The following is a 21,713-nucleotide window of genomic DNA, read 5'->3' as shown; positions in this document are numbered from 1 at the left end:
AAGAAAAATCTAATGACGCAGAAATACTAGGGAGGTAGGATGTAGGAACAACTCTGCTGAACCTGGTAGTTCTTTCTCCTTAAGGAGAAAGAATAGAGGATTATTGGTTTATGATTGTTTTAGAGGGAAACTTTTCCCCTCTTTCTACCAGGCAAGCTCAAGCCCAGGGTCAAGTGCTGGTCATGGAGGGTGTTCCACACTCACCCTCTTCTTTGCCGAGCGCTAGATGTTATGCGTGACCCTTCAGGGATATTCCATCCTCTTCCTCCTCCGTCCTTTCACTGGGGAAGCAGCCCTTGAAATTTCATATTGTTTCTGACCCAGACCTTTGACTCAGCAATACCCAAATGGCTATTTCTTTCTTTTTCTTAATTGTCTTTCCTCCCCCCTCCCTCCATGACCTGATCAGTGATTATCGGAGAATGGATACAAATGAAGGAGAGAGGGGTAAAGGGCTACCAGAACGGAGAAAAAGGCCCCAGAGAATGGAAACCATCAAAAACAGACTGGAGATACAGCTGAAAGAGCTTCATCATTATTAATTTAGGAAGCTTAAAGAGGGTTGGCGACAAGAAAAGGGCAGTAAAAAAGTCCCAGTGATAAGCCTGCCGGGCATGAGAAGGTTGTCCAGTCCTCTGAGAGCCAGGACAATCCCAGGCCTCTCATTTCCTTTGTTCCTCCACAGGGTCAGGGGAGTGCATCATGTGGGCAGCCGGCCCCAGGGGCAGACGGCGCAGAGCCGTCCTGCAGCGGCTGGCCCACCCCTGTGGGTTGTTGGCAGGGCTTGAGAAGGCTCAGCGGTGCTGGGCAGTCTCATGGGCATGTCTAATGGAAGATGACTATTTAAGCATGGGTCTGGCCTGGATATTGACCAGTCAGAATGGATGTTGCCTACCACGCTGAATCCAGGTGCGGGCAGGCACCCTCTGTGCCAAGCCTTGCCTGTTTAGTGAAATCGCTGGGTTTTTGGGGTGAGACCAGGGGTTTTAGGAGAGGGTGGGGGGCAGCTGAGGCAGTGGGTGGGAGATTGGCTTGGGGAGGGGTTTTCATCTGCTAGTATGCAGCATTTCAATATCTTAATGAGTCTAGATGTCCCGGTGCATGCCAGCTGAATTCCCACCTTGGAGCATCACCCCTATAATTTGTGCTGCTGTGGGGATTGAACCGCATTTGAGCCACGACATAGCACTGGATTTCTTTGGTGGAATCCCTCATTGGCTCTGTTGGAGGAAGTTAATCAGGCATTGTAGCTGACAATTTCCAAGAGTGCCAAGTTTCAAGCAACACCGAGCCTAGTTACCCTTGACTTTTCTGACTTTCCCAAATGTGTTTTTCCCTGGGAGGCCTCCTCCTTCCCTCCACGCAGCACTCTTTGGTCTCTTTCCCTCTTGGGGATCTTAGTCTCAATTCCTTGGGCAGGTCCCGTGTATTTTAATCAAAGGCAAGAAGAAGGCAGCTCATGGGTTGTCATTAGGATGATAGGATGTGAAATGACCACTGGATTGTTTTCATTTCTCCAAGACAGCAGCCTGGTGTTCCACGTTGTCAGCTCATTAGAGGATGTCACTGAGAAATGCAAAATAGCCCCGTTCCTGCACCATCAGCCCCTTCTAATTCGCTCAGCACAGGACATGAGAGCTGGAGCACGCTAATCTGATCTCATCACTTGGGCAGAGGAGTTTTTTATTGGGCTCACTCAGAGGTGGCTGCAGGGCTAAAAAAAAAAATTCAGGCACTTTTTTTTTTTTTTTTTCTGACAGCAGGTATGTTTCCACAATGTATATGTCCACAAGATCTCTATCTCTATCTATCTCTGTCTCTGTCTCTGTCTCTATCTTTGTCTCTGTATCATTTCCTACCTTGTTCCAGAAAGGATGTAAGGCTGGTCTCAACCTGACATGCTTCAGCTTAAACTCGAGCTAAGCAGCTCAGATACTAAACTCTTTTAAGAAAAGAGAAATTAGGAGATAGCAGTTCCTTTTGTAAAAGAATTCTTGACTTCAAATGACATACTCTCTGACTTTTCAATATAATTTAGGCTACCTAAATTTATAATAAAGTAAGAAGCCCTTTCTTGCAGCAGAATGTGTTCGGAATTGCCTCACAGTGTTTCTCACTCTTTCTGCTAAAATACCCTGATGCCAGAGGCCCAGAGGTCTCTGCACCCTGGGGTCTTAATGTAGCTCAGAGGGACCTGCAACAAGTAGAAACTTCTTCAAGGTCACATATTCTACGTGTGAATGGTACTCTGGCGTGCTATTCCATAGCCTGTCTGTTCATATAAAGTTCTGTACCTGGCCTGTGATATTGAAGAGGTTCCACTCATCTCCCCAGACTTTTGGAGGGACTGACCCTCCTTGTCGTCTCCCCGGCCCGCCTGCACCTCTGCCTGCAGGGCTTGTTTTTCCATCTGCAGCCCAGGAGAAGGGGCCTGGGAAATTCCTAGTCTTGGAGAGACCAGAGGCCCAGAGTTCAGAACAACTCTGGCATTTCCAGGCCTTCTTGGCCCCCTAGATCCAGCCTATTTTGTCATTGTATCCTCATTATTGGGCGTTCAGGACAGTCTGTCCCATTCCCGGGCCTGCTGACCAGAAAAGAGGATCTGGAAATGGGGGTGGGTTTATTGCCAGCTTTCAAAAATTTCCATTTGCTTTCAGTTTGAGTTGGGGTGAAACCACTCTCTTGAGTACAGTTGACAACGTGAGTTTGAACTGCATGGGTCACTGATACGTGGATTTCTTTCACTAACTCCCTGTTACAGTACTACATGATCTGGGGTTGGTTGAATCCATGCGTGTGAAACCACATATACTGAAGGCCGACTGTAAAGTTAAACTTGGATTTTCAACTGCGCAGAAGGTTGGCGCCCTTAACTCCTGTGTTGTTCAAGGGTCAACTGTATCAATATTTCCATGTGTAAAACATGGTTCAAAAAATTCCATCATTAGAGAAAAATAAAATACTACAAGGGCTACTTATGTCATAACATGCATAATTAGATGGTGATTGCTAACTACCACTGAAAGGAGCCAGGGCTCCTTGGAGAAGTGGCCGATGCCAGTCCAGGAAAGTAAGTACCATACACAAGATGACCCTAGAGGATCTTGTCATCCTGAAATGCAAGCAGACTTTTAAAGACTACAAGGGTGTGTCAGAAAGACTCAGAAACCCCCCTGAATAAGCTCCAGATGTCCAAAGAAGGTATAATTTAGGCATCAGTAAAGAAAATCACTGTAGTGGTTGGAACATACCCAGTCCCTTTATACACTCAAGTTTATACATAATTCTTATAAGAAAAAATCTTATTGGTCACCTTTGGAAGAGTCTAGGAAACTACCTTATTATTTTGAAAACTGGTAAATGAAAGAATTAAACATTAGCTTACATTTACTCCATGAATTCTATCTTGGGGAAATCAAATAGTCGATTAGGAAGTTTTTCTTTATACCAATATTAGTGCTAATAAATTAAAAAAATGAATGATGAAATTAGAAATACAACATTTTGCAACCCCAAATGAATAAATGGATCTAGGCCAGGGTTTCTCAACTTTGGACTATTGACATTTGGGGCCAGATAATTCTCTGTGCTGGGGGGACTGTGCATTGTAGCAGCATCCTTAGCGTGCACCCACTAGATTCCAGTAGCATCTCTTCCCCCAGCTGTGATGACCAAAACTGTCTCGAGACATGGCCAAATTGTTCCCTGGGAGGACAAAATCCCCCTGGTCGAGAAACACTGCTGTAGGTAATAATCACCAGTGGCTGTGATAACATCACAAAAAGAGTGACAACCAGACTTCATGTGTCTCCCAGTGGAAGCACACACCACCACCTTTGAAATTCTTGCCGAACCGGAACAAACCAAACTGGTGTGAACTAAGTCTCTACATCTAACTTCCACGGAGATGTGAGATACTCACACACACACACACACACTAACCAGCATTACAAGGATGCAATCAGCAAAATCCAGACTGTGTCAAAGGCTAAGAGCACACGACGTAGTTTATTCAGCAAAAAATTGTAAGGAATAAGCAGTGGTAGAGGAGGAACCTATAGATTTTAAAAGAGTATTATCAACCAATTACACCATCAAGCTCATATTTGTGTCTGAATTTAAACAAACTTAAAAACTATAAGATTCAAAAAAAAAAAAAAAACTATAAGATTCATGAGAAAATTTAATGACACTGAGGAATTATCATTATTTATTTATTTTTTTAGGTCTGGTAATGGTATTGCTAATATGTTTTAAAAAGTCCCTCTCTTTTAGTGACACGTACTGAATAGTTATAGATGAAATAATAGGAAACCTGGGATTTGCTTTAAAATAATCCAGAGAGGGGGGTGCGTAGATGAAATAATATTGGCCATGTGTTGATAGTTGTTGAAGGTGGTTGATGTTGATGTTGTGCTTTTCATATGTTTGACTGTCTTCATAATAAAAAGTTTTTTTAAGAAGTTAAAAAAAATGCATGAGCCCTCAGGGGAAATTCCAATATTAAGAGAAGGTTACATTTAGTCCATCCCATCTTGGGATGCCGCCTGGGACCTGAGGGTAATACACAGTATACAGGCAACGTGAGTTCCATTTTCTGCCCTGGAGCCCGTGTCTGCACGTGGGTGCTCAGGAGTGAGTGGAGATGAACAGAAGGCTCAGCCCTGTCCTCGTGTTAATTAGCCATTAATTGTTCTAAGTAGTGGATTCACTGATTCACGATTTTCATAAATTTATTCGCCCTCCAGTTAATGAAGAGCCTAATGCAGTACCTTTTGGCATATGTCATTCTTTTGTGGGACTGGCATGTCCTTTTCTCCAAACTACTGAGCTTGGCTTTCGAGGGAATGACAGCCGCTCAAATTCTGGGCTTGAGGAAACCAGTGTGGCGAGAGTAGAGAGATCTGGGGGCACAGGCTGGAAAGGATAAAAATGTCCAGGTGAATTAATAATGCATATGTACTTCCTGCCTGCATGCAGGCACGGGGAGCCTTGCCGGGATCTGCTGCCAAGATAATGGTTTTGAAAAGTTAACCTTTGTTCCATCCCTTCCCTCCCCCAGCCCATCATTCTCCCTTTGCCAGCCCCTCCCTCCTCGGAAGCAGCCAGGCCATCTAATGCTCCTTGCCTCGGGGGGAAGGATGGGGTAGAATGGAGAGCAAATGGACACCTGTTTCAAAGGACTACGCCCTTAGGCAGAAATGTCAGGAGAGGAGCCTGGGTCCCTGCACCCATCATTACCCCCAAATCTAGGCGAGGTTTTCCCTGGGGATAAGAAAGGAGTAAAGACAGTGGGTAAGTGATGATCAGGTGGAGAGGCACCCTGCCTCCTACTTCCAGGGGCTGACCGGTGGCCTCAGCACACATTGCAGAGACTTCCATGGCCCTGTGTGGCACGGGCCGGACCAGGATGACCCCCCTGCCCTTTACCTGTCTGTGCACAGAGGACGGGGAAACGCCTGGTGGACAGTGGCGCAGGCTCTTGGTGGACCTGTGGGCCGATGGCTGCCTTCTGCACCTGCATCCGGACCCGTGCCAGCCCCGCTTACAAGATCTTGCTCCACGTAAAATGCTCTGCCCAGGGGAAAGGAAGCTCCAGAATGAACAGAGACCAAGTTTCTTCCCCTCAGGCAGGGTGGGGGGCTGCAGTAGGCCCTCGTGGGCTGAGGTTCAAGCCCACCACAGCAAACACACCCAGATGAAGGTGGCAACAGTAGCGCGTTGTACGTGATCATCTTGCTTGCTTTTTCCCTACTTTTTCTCATCAGCATCTCACACACACACAAACATACATGCAAAGCTTTTTCTCGCGGTGCACATTATGTTTTTGGGTGCGCATGCAAGTGTTTCAAGGGACGATTGTCCACAAGCCCTCTGTCTCTTAAGCACTCAGGGAAAAGATTGCCTACAAATTCTGAGCTTGTTGGTACTCTGTGGTTGCAGGTGATGGGACTACCGTTTGAGCTGGTTCCCACAAAGAGGATCCCTCTGTTTTAAAATCTGGGATGTGGACCCAGTGATAGGGTCGGAGCTGTGGGTAGGGCGTGGAGGACACCCAGAACTGTCTCTCATCTCTTCCCTCTGCGCCGTCTCTTCTCTTCACGCTGCACATAGCCCGGCCCCCAGCAGTGCCCGTGTTGGATACAGAACAGCAGGGTCAGCATCAGGCCTGTGAGCCACCCTACACCCACTGAGTCAGGGTCCCTGGGGAAGTGGCCTGGGAATCTGAATTTCAAGAAGACTTCTTGTGTAGTTCATTCTTATTTACTCTAAAGCTTGAGACCCTCTGAATGACAGCTTTAGCCATTGGAAAGAGACTGAAACGATGGTGTCCTTGCAGAATAATCCTAGAGAAAGGGCCTTGCTGGCCTAGCTTGGAATAGGTACCCATGCCTGTCTGCTGTGGAATAGGGGGTGAGATCGTGTTATAACACGGTCATTTCCTCTGAAAGTACATGGGTGGGGTGAAGAGGGATGCCCAAAGGAGGAGAGCGCTGCTCCCAGGGGAGAGAGGGTCAAAACTACAGGCATCTACACCTCATTTTGTGCACCATAGAAGGTGACGATTTCAGGCTTCTGCGGTTCCCAACCAGAGGTTCTAGTATTCCTTCCCAAATGCCTTCTCTCTTGACCTCAGTGACCCTGTGCCCACTCCATTTCCCTTACACTTCATGACTCCTCTTTTGAGGCCCCCTTTGTTTGCTTCTCCTTCCTCGTGTTTTCTTTAACCTGGCACAGCCCAACGTTCTGCCATCAATCCTCCTATTTTTCACCCTCTTCCTCCAAAAGCATCCCCTACCTCATATATGCAGATGACTGTTGTCAGGTACTCTACACACTCCCAATAGCTGAAGGACTCATCCTCATTCTAAAAGCAACTCTGCCCCAGTGTAACCCAGAGAAACAAGAGGCTCATGTGGTCCAGTCTAGAAGGGAATGCTGAATTTTGGGAAACTGTCTAGCCTCCAAAGGAACATAAAAATAACCCAAATCCTATATTCACATTTTCAAAGACCATCAAAAAAGGAATCTAAGCACAGAGTAAACAGCAACTGGTTCTTCTCCTACTTGACTCTCTGTCCCAACCTCCCCCCAAATTATTCAGAGACTCTTACTCTCCAAATTCTAGAAAACTCTTCATCCCTTCCCTTTATTCCTTACTCTGAATATTTGTGTCCCCCCCAAAATTTGTACGTGGAAACCTAATCCCAACGGTTTTGTGATGGTATTTGGAGGTGGGGCCTTTGGGAGGTGATTAGGTCATGAGGGTAGAGCCCTCACGAATGAGATTAGTGCCCTTAGAAAAGAGACCCCAGAGAGCTCCCTCCCCTCTTCTTCCACGTGAGGTTATAGTGAGAAGAGGGACGTCTATGAACCAGGAAGCAGGTTCTCACCAGATGCCTAATCTGCTGGTGCCTTGACCTTGGACTTCTTGGCCTCCAGAACTATGAGAAATGAATTTCTGTTGTTTTTAAGCCACCTGTATATTTTGTTATAGCTGCCCGAATGAACTAAGACAGAAACTCTAGATTCTCTTCTCTCTTTTCCAGCTGATATCCTGTTGGTCATCAACTTTTCTAGATCCTATTGCAGAAATGTCACTTGGCCTTGCTCCTTTTCTCTATTGCCACTGTCAAAGCCTTGGTTCAGATCTTCCTCAAATCTTAGTAGGGCTGCTTCAGAGTCTATTAGCTGGTATCCCCAACACTCATCTCTCTCACTTCCAATCTGCCACTGACATGCTGCTTCTGAGAGCAGGGCTGGTCACCTCACTCTGTTGCTTGACAGTTGCTCATGGCCCCCCATCGTGTCCATGGCTCCCCTTTCTTTGGCATTCACAGCCCTTCCTGTTGTCTTCCCTTCAGGTTGCTTCTCACTCTCCTCAGTGACCCTGGGCACTCTGGCTGTATCACAGGGTCTGTTTACTGTTCCTCAACTTTCCCTGCCCTTTCCCACTTTGATCCTTTTGTTCACGATGTTTTGATTCCTTGGAATGCACATGTGCGCCTGTCTATCTGGGCAGCTCCTACCGATTCATGTAGGTTGAGCCTCCTTGCTACCTTCTCCCCGAGAACACTCTCCTTGCTGTTCCCCAAGCCCAGGCTCAAAGCACGTGCCCTCCACTTTGTTCTCACAAGAGTTTGTCCACACCTGTCTTACATCACTCACCACACTCTGTCTTTTCTCTTCCATTGTAGAAGCTCAAGAACAGGGGCATTATCCATTTTGGGAAATCTCCAGTAGCTAACACGCAGAAGTTGCTACATAAATGCTGTCTTATTCACACGGAACAAATCAGTGTTTGCTCAGCTTGAGCACGCCTCGTCATCATATCATGGCATGTAGACTAAAGGAGCCTCTGATTCCTGCTTACAAGGAGATACAAGAATTTCACTCTCAACTCAGGTATCCCGCCTAGCAGCTCGACTGCGTGAATGAGACAGTGGAAGGGACTTATTGGTATAAAAAGACTCAACTGAGTCAAATCTGCTGCGCACCTGCTATTTACTCGGTTGTGAACAAGCCTGCTGCATGTGAAAATAGAGATCGACAAAGCAGATGTATTAGTGTATTGTTAGTCGCTTTGTAAAATAAATCACCTTCCCATCTGTTCCTCTTCCGTCTTCAGTACCATGACCTGGAAGACACAAAGGAAACAGTCCTACCAAGTCTGGTAGATCCTTTCTCCTAAAATCTCACTAAATTGACTACTTTTCTCCATCGTGCCTGCCGATGCGCTGCGCAGGCCACTTTCATCTTGCTTCTAGATTATTGTAATCCCTCTAACTTCAGGCCTCAGCTGAGATAGCACTTCCTTTCAACACCTCTCCCCTCCAAGACCGGGTTAAGTGGCTTGCCTACATACTCTTCTACATTATACTGCGACCATCTTAACTCTTCTGTTTCGCCCGTCAGACTGCATGTTACTCTCATTGTCCTCATGTAAGAAGTATGCGGGAAATTGTTATTACACAAAGGAACTATTGATACAAGGGTAGGGGTCAAAATATTTTGAATGCATATCTTTTTTGATCATATCTACTCATTGGTGTGAGGCACTTTTGCATTTTGGTATAAAAAAACAGCCTATTTAGTGAATTGAACTTAACTGGCTTAGGAAATAGGTCTTTTCTTTCTTTCTTTGCCTTTGAGTTTTCAACACAGATTAGGATTTGCCTAACCTAACATGTACTGAGAGTTATGTCTCAGGCATGGGGCTAGGAGCGTGCCTATACTTGATCTGTCTTTCTCGCAGTTTTTCATCAGTTAGTTGGGGATAATAATTGGGTCTGTTAGCAAGTGGTATTGTAAAAAATGGATTTCCATCTTGAAAGAGTGTGCTTCCCTTAGCACCTGGGTTTTCACTAGAAAGGTATTCCTTCCCTGGAAAGACTAAGCCAGGTGTTGCCAGTGGTTTTGAGGTCTCCTAATTGATACATATCTATCCACCCATCCAAGTTCATGAGGGCTTCCAAATGCTCAGAAGAAATCCTCAAGTTTTACATTTTTAAAGAAATAAGGTCAAATGTTATATTTTTAAACCCTTTACAAGTCACTCCCAACAGCATACCTCTTCCTTTCTATCCATGTGATGACTTCCAGCAACTTGATTCTGCTTTCAAATTGAATGGGAGGAATTTTTATGAGATTCTGAGGAGATGAAGTAGCCTCTCAAAATTAAAAGTCAATTTGAAAGAAAAGACTCCATTAGAAATAGCACTAGAGACAAAACAGGATCTCTAAAAAGTGATGTTTTCATACAGGAGAGTGAAAATCAAGTCCTGACTCTCTCTCCTCTCATTTAACCGTGGGTGAAATCTCCTGGATGTTTGCAGTCATCAGTCTAAGATCGGTGCGATCAAGCTGTCCAATCTCTGCTCGCCTGGCAGAAGCTTCAAAGGTAAGATACTTGGAAGAGGACTCCATGGCCCCAGGAAACTGAGATCTGGAAGCGGGATATCAGTGACAGCTCTTGCGAGCTACTGAGACATTGCAGAGGGAAGGAGAAAATGTCCTTCCTTCTTCCTTCATCAAATCATGTAAAACAAATTGGAACAAGATGCTCTCTCTTCGGATGATGTGGGTGAAAAGCACCTGTCACAGAAGACATGAATTGAGTGAGAGCTGAAAAGATCGCTCACAGGGCAGAGAAAGAGGAGACAGGAGCCGGAGGGGCATCAGCAAAGGGAGGGAAGGAAGAGCCTGCGTGAAGTGATGAGAGGTCTGGTGCTGAGACCAGCAGGTGTGTGAAAGGGGATGGGGGAGACCGAACCAGAAGTTAGACGGGTATCCCTGACTCCTTTGACCTCAGGAGACCCTGACAAACAGAACATCATTCCCTGTGGTGATAAGATACTAGAAGACCACAAAGAATTTGGAGCTGGGACCATGTCAAGTTCACTCCCTTTTTTTCAGTAAGCTTATTTGGTTGGGGCCAGAGCACACAGAGTGTGGACCCTAGAGATGCTGGGGAGAGCTGAACCGATGGTGCACTGAGACAAAGACACCTTTGTAGGAGTCAGTGTTATAGGCTGAACTGGGTGCCCCCTACATTTCATATGTTGAAGTCCTAACCCCTAGTATTTCAGAGTGTGACCTTATTTGGAGGTAGGGTCTTTACAGAGGCAATCAAATTAAAGTGAGGTCATTAAAGTGGGCCCTAATCCAGAACGATAGATGTCTTTATAGGAAGGGAACATTTGGATATGGAGACATACACAGGGAGAATGCAGTATGAGCCTAAAGATGGCCATGTACAAACCAAAGACAGAGGCATGAAACACATCCTTTCCTCACGGCCCTCAGAAGGAAGCAACTCTGCCAACACCTGGATGTCGGACTTTTAGACCCCAGAGCTGTGGGATGATACATTTCTGTTGTTCAAGCCACCCCATCGGTAGTGCTTAGTTGCATCAGCCACAGCAAACCAATACAGTTGGCCAGTGCCAGTGTCTCTTCTTTCCTTCAGGGGAGCATAGAGAAGAGAAGAAAAGGATTCTTGAGACTCTGCAAAGCAAGGTGGTTTTATTCTAGAATAATACCTGGAAACCCCAATGGTGTTTTTATCAATGAAACAACTGGCCCATATCTCAGCTGATTCAGTGATTTCTGTCATTTTAACAAGCAATGTTTGTTGGCCCACAATAATTGTGCATTAGCCTCATGATTTGTTGTAAACTGGCTAAATAATCTAGCAGACACATGTCAGTTCTGTGCCTGTTTGCAGAAAAACACCAATGATCTAGGCTGAGAGGCAGTGAGTGAGGAAGTCTTCCTTGAGTTTCCTGTAGGTTCTATGGCTGGTCTCCCTGTGTCTCTAGTCACTTCTGATTGGGAGGTCAGAGAAGGGTCCAAACGGTGGGACCAAAAAGATTGCCTAAGATGCTCTCTCTCTTTACTGGGCTGAATGGCATCTCTTCACTGTATTCCCTTCCATTTGAAGAGGACATAATATTAGGAAGAGAGCAAGCATTCATGTTTCCTTTATTGTTAACGTGATTCCTTGAAAGTGTTGTTGTTCTTTCTTTCCTTTTCCTTTCCTCCTAAAAAATATGTGGAAAGTATGAATGCCAGTTAGGATACAATTATCCTAATAGTGAATCAGTTCACTGGATGTTCCAAATTGATGCTCACCGTAGGAGTGACCTGGTAACAGCATAATAAACTATTTGTAGGAGAAATGTTAGAGAGGGGAGGAGAGTGAGCCAGCACATGGGTTGGAGAAGACCCACAAATGTGTGCATGTCCACACTGAATTTGGGCATGCCCCATTCCCTCTTTTGTTGACATATCCATTGAAGCCTTCACCTTTTTCAGTGGCTGCTTCTCTAAGGATGTATCTTACACTCAACAATTTTTCTAGGTCTCAGGTGCAGTTGTGTGTTTCCTGTCTCTACAACTCAGTGAGGTCCCACAATGCTTGAGATCTCAATAGAGCTATTGGAACAGTCAGTCAAAGTAATAAAAAAGGGAGAAAGTGTTAGATGGGAACCAAAGGTAAAGAGACATGCCTAAAGGCAAGGAGCTCTGTAGAGGTGGGTGGTTTTCCATCGTGTTGTGTTACTCAAATATCCTCTTGCAGTGGTCCTCCCAAATTGTTCATACAAAAGATCTTTCCACCCATCAGAGAGAGGTCCCTACAAACCTAACTTTTTGGAGTTAGGCTAACCTGAGTTAGAATCTCAGATCCACCATTTTCTAGCTTTGTGAACTTGGGCAAGTTATTTTTAACCTCTTGAGTCTCAGTGTTCTTAATCTTCAATCTTAACCTTCAGCTTTAACCTCAACCTTGAAGTGGACATAAAACCCATCAACAGCAAAGTGAAAAAATAACTGTGGCATATTCATATAATGGAATATTCTACAGCTGTGAGGATGGGAAATCTACAACTACACACAACACACAATACAATTATGTAACACAACTACACAAAACAATATGGATGAATCTCACAAACAAAATGTTGAAGGGAAGAAGCCAGAAAGAAAAGGGTACATATTGTATAATGCCACTTAGATAAAGTTCAAAGCCTGGTGAAACAAATTTATGTTATTTGAAGTTGAGCTAGTGGCTTACCCTTGAGGGGGTGTGATTGGGCAGGGGCAGGAGAGGGCTGGAGGTGTCTTGTCTCTTGTTCTGGGTGGTGATTACTTGGGTGTGTTCAGTTTGTGAAATGTACTGAGTTTCATACTTAAAAATGTGTGTAATTTTCTGTATATATGTTATACATTAATAAAAAGTTAATTTAGAAAGGCAGATGATTATGATAGTACCTAGCCCATAGAGAGGTGAGGATTAAATGAAATAACAAATGAAAAATACCTAGCCATAGTGAGTGCTTAGCAATTGGTTATTGTTACTATTCTTGTTATCCCGATGAAAGTGTTGGTGACAAGTTTAGTTCCTATTACATCTCGGTATGCCTGTGACACTCCAGGGTTTTTAAATATGAAGGCATATAAAGTGCCCAGTTCTTCATCAGAGGCAAACCCCTTTGCATCGTGTCTCATCCAGAGGCCTGCATCCAAGTGGGGGACAAAAATAAAGAAAAATGTCGGCCCGAGTGCCCTGATTAAAAACAAACAATACAAAACAAAAACCTGCTCTGTGTCTTCCTGAGTGTGCAAAATAACTTGGCAGAAAGAGTAGGCTGGTTTCTGCTCTTTTAAAACTGGTTTACTTCTGCTCGTTTCCTCCTTGGATAAAAATAGTTTAATCTATTGACACATAAAAGCCTTTCAAAGTACTAACCCCATTTGGAGCTGTTACCCTTCATTGTTGATTTTCTGTACTACAGATGTTTTTGGCATAATGTATGCTCCAGAATGTCCTCCGTCAGCTCAGTAAAGAAGACAAACAGCAGACTGATCTTGAAAACAGGGCCTCTCCAGAAACCAGCTGACGTAAGCTCAGTTGGGCTTCACCCCACATAAAGATTTTAATAAACAGACCTCGCTGGTCAGCATCTTACTCCTGCATATTGAAACATATCACATGCTTTCTGCTCCTCTTCACAGTTTGCAGCTTTTGCACAAAACAGGTTCTGGGTTAACAGAATGTAATGAGTCTGAACAGGGGGAAAATGCCTCTTCTCTACAGGCCATGAGAGAGCCACGGTGCGAGAACATTAGACAGTGGGCCTGCAGCGTGACCCCAAGTTCAAGTCCGACGGCTCAGTACTGCAACTTCTGCAGCTGAGTCAGCACCAAGAACCAGGAGGGCCCTTGTGGACCTATTTTTGCCCCACCACATCTCCCCACGTGTGTCTCTGTCTAGCCCCCCCTCTCCTCTTTGCCATCCACGCTGCCTTGGAGCCTCACCTGCCTTTCTGTCTTCACTCAACTACCAAGCCTGTTCGTCTGGCTCGTGAGTCAGGCTCCCTCTATTCCAGTCCTGGCTCGGCACTTAAGGCCTCTGTGACTTCAAGCATCTCTCTTAACCTTTCTTAGCCTTGGCTGTCTCATCTGTAAAATGAGGATCATGGTGGACCTACCTCATGGAGCTCTTACGAGGGTTGAATGTGGTCGTGTATGCGAAGCTCCTAGAACAGTGCGTGGCCAGCGCATAGTACGTGCTCAGTAAGTGATGGGTGTTATTCAGTTCCGTTCCGACTCTGCCTCCATCCACATGTGCATAGTCCCTTCTCACACGCAAATTAGAGAGAAAAACCCATCATCCGGAGAGGTTACAGGCATACCTCGTTTTATTGCATTCCGCTTTATTGTGCATCGTAGATACTGCGGTTTTTACACATTGGAGGTTTGTGGCAACCCCGCGTTGTCAGATGTGATGGTTAGTATTTTTTAGCAATAAAATATTTTAAAATTAAGGTATGTACATCGTTTTTGTTAGATGTGATGCGATTGTACACTTAATAGACTACACTATGGTGTAAACATAGCTTTTATATGCACCAGGAAACCAAAAAGTTCGTGTGCCTTGCTTTATTGCGATATTTGCTTTATTGTGGTGGTCTGGAACCGAATCCACAGTATCTCCAAGGTCTGCCTGTAGTTAATTGGATTCAGGGAGTTTTAAAATAGAAACATTAATTCTTAAATGAAGAGCAGAGTTGAGGAGCTAGTGGTTTTCTCAACTTTGGCAGCCCTATTTGAAATTTTGGGCGAGATAATCATTGTGATGGGGAGCTGTCTTGCGTAGGATGTTTAGCAGCATCCCTGAGTTCTGCCCACTACCTGCCAGTAACGCTGCAGCCCCACCCTCCCCTAAGACAATCAAAAGTATCTTCAGACGTTGCCAAATGTCTCCTGGGGGGCAGAAGGCTCTTGCCTGGCTGAGAACCACTGGCTAGATCAAGACTCCAATTGTAAGCTATAGCTAGAAGGCATAGTAAACGAACTGGGGAAAGAGGAGCGGAGTGAGTTAGCCTAAGACAAGTGCCTTCCTTACCGTTCCATGGAGGTTCTTAGAATTTCTGACAGGAGTGGAAGTCAAATTCAAGACCCTACTGACCTATGTTGGTCCACAGGCATTTTCCTATTTTTATCCCCGATGCCTTGCTGAAAACTTCCATCTCACAGGGATGTGTGAAAGTCGAACAATAGAAGAGGAGGGATTCCATCCCCAACAGGCTGTGAAAAGGATCAAGTCTCTAGTCATACCTCTGCTTTCAGATCCACTCTTTGAAGACATATTTACGGCATTTCACAAAAACTCCTTAGTTTTGTTATTTTCCTTCACCAGTTTAAATCCAGTGAGTGTTTAGCCACATTGGGCTGCCCTATTTCCAGCTTTGTCTTGATTGTGTTAAGTTTATGAGAATGACGTTTAAGTGCTTTCATTTTTCCATTTCTCCACATATTTTTATAAAGCCATAGGGGCAAAATGCAATAAAAATTTCAAATAATTGCAGAAACAGTGCTGTGCAGATAAAAATGGCAACACTGCCAAAACTCAACTCTCGGCTGACAGCACCGCCATGCACTAAGCTCAAAATGTTCATTTTTCAGCTGATTTATAAAGATCTGAATTTGGCACACAAAAACTGGTGGAGAGAAGTCAGTGTAAACTGTGAATGGACGGGGTAGAGAGTTTTTGATTTATGAAAGTTGAAAACTACTAGTAATTATGACAAGGTGAAATATGGGCACTAGGTCACAGTGTATATTTTATCTTCTTAATTAGATCATAAGTTCTTCAAGGGGAAGAAAGGACTTTCAGAAAACGCTGCAGAATCCTCTTTAGTATGCATGCAATAAACACTTATTAAATTCTAATTTAATGAGTAATGGGTGGAATAAAATTAATAGTTTCTTTAAGACAGGGATGCAATGCTTAAGGATTCCTTAAATTTCTATATCCAAAAGTACTTTGTGCCTGTTTAAGGAGTGTCGTATGTATTGTATATAGATAAAGATACATAGATATCTATAGATAGATAGGTAGATAAATTGATCTCTACATGTATCCATTGTGAAATGTAAATCTTTATTCATTAGTTTGCTGGTGCTCATTTCCATCTTAATCAAGTTTCTCCTGGAAACTAACAACAGAAATCAGCTTGAACCGGTTTAAGCAAAAAAGAAGGTATAGGGAGGAGGTTGGAATGTTGCACAGAATCCAAGGGCTCTGGGGCTCCTTGAGAGAATATCATGAGGTCCTGGGGAGCCAGGAGGAACCCAGAGAGGACTCTCTTTGTATCTCTGATCTTTGTTTTTCTCTGGCATCTGTCCCATTTTTCCCTCTCCAGACTGACCTTCTCCATCTGTAAAAATGCAGGAAGATGGCCTCTTTGTAGCTGTTGAGTTTATCTATCTCTCCTCTAGCACCCAACCAGCCCAGTTAGCCTGGCGATCTTCATCTCAGTTTCAAATTCCCAGGAGAGACAGTGTGATTGGTCCAGCTGGGGTCAAGGTCCATCCCTGCTCCAGTCGCTTATAACCAGTCTAATGGCGAGTGGAGAGGAGTCATGTGATTCAGACATGTCTTGGAGCTCAAGTCTGTGGATGTGGGGTGTGATTTTCAGAAAAAGAAGATTAAATTGTCAAGGACAGACAACCTCAAAGATGTATCACATGTATGTTTATAATGTATATTAGTGAAAGTCTGAAGCATATGTCTAGCAATATTTTCTAGTTAAGTTGTCTTTTTCTTGCTACAACAAATTAGTAGATTTGAAGTATGTTTATTGACTAATCGATTAGTCTGAGAGATATGACCAGTTATAAAATGAAAGACATTTGTGAGGTTTCAAATTTCAAACCTGTGAGTTTGATAATAGTGTGACTTGGCCTTCTGGATCATGAGAATGTCATTTGTCCTTGAAAATGAAGTAAGATGTATGAGTTTCCTAGTGCTGTAACAAATCACCACAATCTTGGGTGGCTTTCAACAATAGAACTGTGTTCTCTCACAGCTCTGGAGGCCCAAAGGCCAAAATCAAGGTGTTGGCAGGGAATAGTGCTCCCTTGGAAGGTCCTAAGGGAGAATCCTTCCTTGTCTCTTCCAGCTTCTGGTGGCCCCAGGCATTCTTTGGCTGTAGCTGCATCATTCCAATCTCTACCTCCATCTTCCAATGGCCTTTTCTTCTCCATGTGTCTCTCTTCTTTGTGTCTCTTAGAAGGACACTTGTCCTTGGATTTAGGACCCACTTGCACAATCCAGGATGATCTTATCTCCAGATTCCTAAGTTAGTCACATCTGCAAAGACCCTTTCGCCAAATAAGGTCCCATTCACAGGGTCCAGGGCATGGACCTATCGTTATGAAGGCCTCCATTTAACCTGCTACGTAAGGTAAAAATGGACTGACCAATAGACCGTCTTGTACTTTGGTCTTATTTTGCCCACATCGTGCTTAGGGCAGTGCTGTCCGAGAGGTGGCAGCCGCACTGGTGAACCTGAGATTTGGAACCCCTGTTCTGGGGCAGGAGTGGGAGGTGGAGGGACACAGTGGACACAGTCTGGGGCAGCAGGACCCTGTGGGCTGGTCACCCTAGGCTGATGAACAGTACGTCAGGCTGACATTTTCCTAAATGAGATCTGTAGACATGATTCACCACCTGCATTTCTCTCTGTTCTTTGAAGGATGGAATTTCTTGCTTTTTCAGGTAGACTGAATTAGGAAGGGGAAATGGATTAGAACGAATTTTTGCGGCAAACTCACTTGCATGATGGAACCCAGTATCTGGCTGGGGTCACCCTGATCTTTAAGAGCTGAAGGTCAGCATAAATCATCTTCTTTTAGCTAAAGTATAAGCTGGGAGAAACTGGGAGTCAGCCAGGTCAATCCCCTTCATAATATTTCTCAGCTGTATGAGCAGGTGTGTGGAGGTATTCTCCTTTGTAGTACTGAGGATAGTATAACAATTATTTTTATTTGTCAAAATATTACCCTCAGGACTTAACACGAGTCATTTTTTAGAGCAGAGGTTGGACTCTGTGACAGAGCGTTTTCTAACTGCCGCTCACCTCAGGCTGAGAAAGTTCTTTACTGGGCACAGTCACCAAAGCATAGCTTTCTAGAAAATTTTGCTGTTGTGCGTTCAACTTTCTTTGGACAGCCGGTGGATCTTTGCCAATTTTCTTAGAAACCCTCTTCCAGGACATAATTCTTTTCTCAAAGATAATAGCAGGGAACCAAAGATAAGGGCTGGCTTAGGATGATTATCTATGTCTTATTCATTGAGTCTCCGCTCTGAAAAAAATCAGAAGAAAAGTCATTTTACTCTAAGATACTACATATTTTTTTTTTTTTAAATACAGAGCAGTCACTCTAGCAAACAAAATTGAGTTTTATTTCTGAATCACAATATTCCAGCCAATTTGCACATTGCCTACTTGCCTGTCTCCTTTATATCTGTATGTTTCAGTTTTCAAGGATAAATGTTATCCACCATTTGCCTCCTAAATTGTGGAAAGCTTTGCTACCGAAAGAAATCTCTGCTGTGAAATAGGAGTCTTCTAGAATCACTTAACAAGGTGTGTGTTTGATTTCTCTCCACATGGCCTCCTCATCATCCTGAATAATCTTCCACACCACCATCCCCTGCCCCTCAGGAAATTTAGCAGCAGGCTTTAGGGTTCTCTGGTCTGAAGTGGAGGGAAGCGCTTGCCTTGTTTCCCTGTCTGTAAGCCGGGCCATCTCCTGCCTGGAGTGCTGAACGTGGGGGGCTCCACATGGGAGCGCAGATATGGCCCCGCATAACTAAAGTATTAAAATGCTTAAACAACTCAACAGTGAAAGAGCGAGCTCGCTTCTTGGCACCCATCCAAGTTGTTGATTTGTGCACAAATATGTAGAAGCCTTTTCAGGGAGCCATCACTTCTGTCCACGGGTGAGCCATTTCTGACTCTGAGATGCTCTCTGCTCAGACTTCAGAAACGTTACGCCCCCAGTGCACTGTTTTACCAGATGTCTGCCCTTATTTTTAATATTCAGACAGACATATTTGTGGCTGAGAGAAATTTCTCCAGGGAAGACATCTCCCTTGTCCTCCTTGACACTCCCCTTCCGCCATCAGTTTTCATTTTTCTGGTTAAGCAGATTCAGTGGCATAGGAACAAAAAAGAGAGTGACGCTGCTTGGAATATGGGAATTATCAGGGAAAATGGGCCATGGAATCCTTGAGTGATAGGACTTTTCCATTTTTTTTCATGTGTATTATAATGATCTATTTGCTTTTCTGTCTGATTTATAAGATTACGAACTTTTAGAGGGCAGGAGCCATTCATCTTGTATCTCTAGTGGCAAACTAATATCCAGCATCCAGGGCCTAAGCAACACACAGGACGTACTGGCTGCATCATTCAGTAACTCCGAAGTACGATGTTTCAACTCTGATTTAGGGTGAACTGCATCACTGGAGGAGGGTGTAGTGTGTCGAACGGTGGCCTCCAGAAAGATATGTCCGTATCTTAACCCTAAGAACCTGGGAATGTGACCGTATTTGGGAAAAGGATCTTTTCAGAGGTAATAATGTTTAAAGATCTCAAGACGAGATCACCCTGGATTATCCAGGGGGGGGGGCCCTAAGCCCAGTGACAAGTGTCCTTAAAGAGGCAGAAGAGGAGAAGACACAGAGAGAAGAGGAGACGAGGAGATGGCCGTGCCAAGAGGGAGGACGAGATTGGAGTGATGCCGCCACAGCCAAGGACACCTGGGACCACGAGGAGCTGCAAGAGGCAAGGAAGGGTCCCCCCCGGAACCTCCAGCTGGAGTGTGGCCCTGCTGACATCTTGGTTCTGGACTTCTGGCTTCCGCAACTGTGAGAGAGGACATTTCTGTCATTTTTAAACCCCCAGTTTGTGGTAATTTTTTGTTACGGCAGCTCTAGGAAACTAATCCAGAGGGTAACCTGGCCTTCAAGAAAAGCCATTAAAACCAGCACACAGAGCTGGGCTTATACTGGAAAGAAGAGGCAGAGGAGAGGCTGGCTGAAGGATTCCTGGTGGCAGAGCCTCGGGTACAGGGAGGGGATTGTCAAGAGAGGCTGGGAGGGTGGATCTTAATTTCCAGAGGCCGTGAGGAACTGAAAGAAATCTCAGCCTTGGCTAAAGAGTTTGGAACAGCCGGAGCTTATCACGTGCTGCAATCGTGTCATTAAGACCTGGAGCGCGCACTGGGCTACGCACTTCAATAGACCAGAAAAATACTTCCAGGCTTCGCACGTGAGGAGAGAGGAGACCCAGTGAGAAGCAGATTGTGGGTCCGGGGGAGGACTGCCACTTCTCTAAGCCAGGCCTTTGAGAAACCATCTTTTGTCACTACCAGGGGTTGAAAGAAAAGGACCCAGGCAGGGAGGGTTTAGTCGTCCCAAGTAAGCAAGGATAACTGGCCGGTTTGGCCTGTCTGTTCCCCAGAATGTCCTGTGCTGCCCAGCCTGGGTCACTCTGCACATGGGGGGGGGGTGGGCTGCATACTTTGGAGAGCCAAGCATCCTTCTCCAGAGACCAGAGCGGCACACGGCAAGGAAATGTCAGAGACGTGCTCGGACCAGGGCCGGGCCAGAGAGAGCAGCCTGTGTTTCTCGTTACTGAAGACAAACGCGGGGCAGTTGAATTTTACGCAGTTGTCGGGGGTGGAGGAGGGGGAAGGTGTGCAGGACTGACCATCAGCAGACCTGGGCTATTGCTCCAGCCCGCCGTGCAGTGGCTCAGGAACTTAACTTCGTTGTCATCACTATGAGGTTGGCTCGATCACCTCCGGAGTCTATAACCCTAAGAGTCTATAATTGCTGTCCAAATATTAATGAAACACATTCACCCTGAAGAAAGGTTTTCTTACTGAGATATTCAAAACAATATGAAATGTTTTCTGATATATACCCCTTCCTGCCCCAAACGGAATGGAATAGAATAGAATAAAATAAAATGCACATGGAAGATTTATTCCTAAGGGCTACATGATTATAGTATGGCACAATGTGGGCATCAATGAATGAATGTTGAAGAAATGAATGAGCGAGGGCTATAAAAGGATCTTAAGGATTTTTACTAATACCCCAAATCTCATTTCCGTCAGTTATCTGTACAATAACAAAATTTCATTTTTTTAGCTTTATCTGTCCTCTTTAAGTCAGAAGTTACTTGTAGACGAGACTCATGTAACTTCCGTTTTTGTCCCCCAAATCAGCTAAGGCAGTCCATTGCCCAAGCAGATGGTTAGTTAGTGTTGGTGACTCATTGAGTATTGATTTCCGTCATCTGCGCTCCAGACTCTCTAGAAAACCAAAGGGACAGAGCTGCTAGAAGCTACTTGGGTGTCACTGTGCTCTGCTGTTCAATGATTTTTCACTTTCCTTGGACTCTGGTACCACCTGACCTAACTACTCATGTCTTGTTTCTTTATTTCATGGAAAGAAATAAGAGTGACAGATTGTTTCCAAACTCTCTTTATTTCTGGTGTAAAAGATATTTATTTCAGTGCAAGAACAGGCAAATATTATGACCCTATGTATCTTTTGGGGGGGAGACTACGCCTTTTCTTAAAAAAAAAATAAAATAAAAGATTACAATACAGAGAGAGAAAGCTCAAAATGACAGCCAGGAGGCCAGGCCAGGTAGCAGCAAAACCCCCATCCACCTGGCCTGAAGTGGTGACAGTACTTGGTAGAAGCTGTCTTGGAGCCAGGCCTGCCTTGCTTTGATTGTAGCCAGTGTCATTTCTGTGTAAAATTCTCAAAAATCACATTAACAAGCCATTTAACAGATGCTATAACCACCCCGACACTCGGGTGTTCATCGGATTTCTCC

Source organism: Eubalaena glacialis, chromosome 7 (assembly GCF_028564815.1).
Source record: "Eubalaena glacialis isolate mEubGla1 chromosome 7, mEubGla1.1.hap2.+ XY, whole genome shotgun sequence".
NCBI lineage: Eukaryota > Metazoa > Chordata > Mammalia > Artiodactyla > Balaenidae > Eubalaena > Eubalaena glacialis.
The sequence above is the reverse complement of the archived record's forward strand: the minus strand, read 5'-3'. Positions refer to the sequence as shown.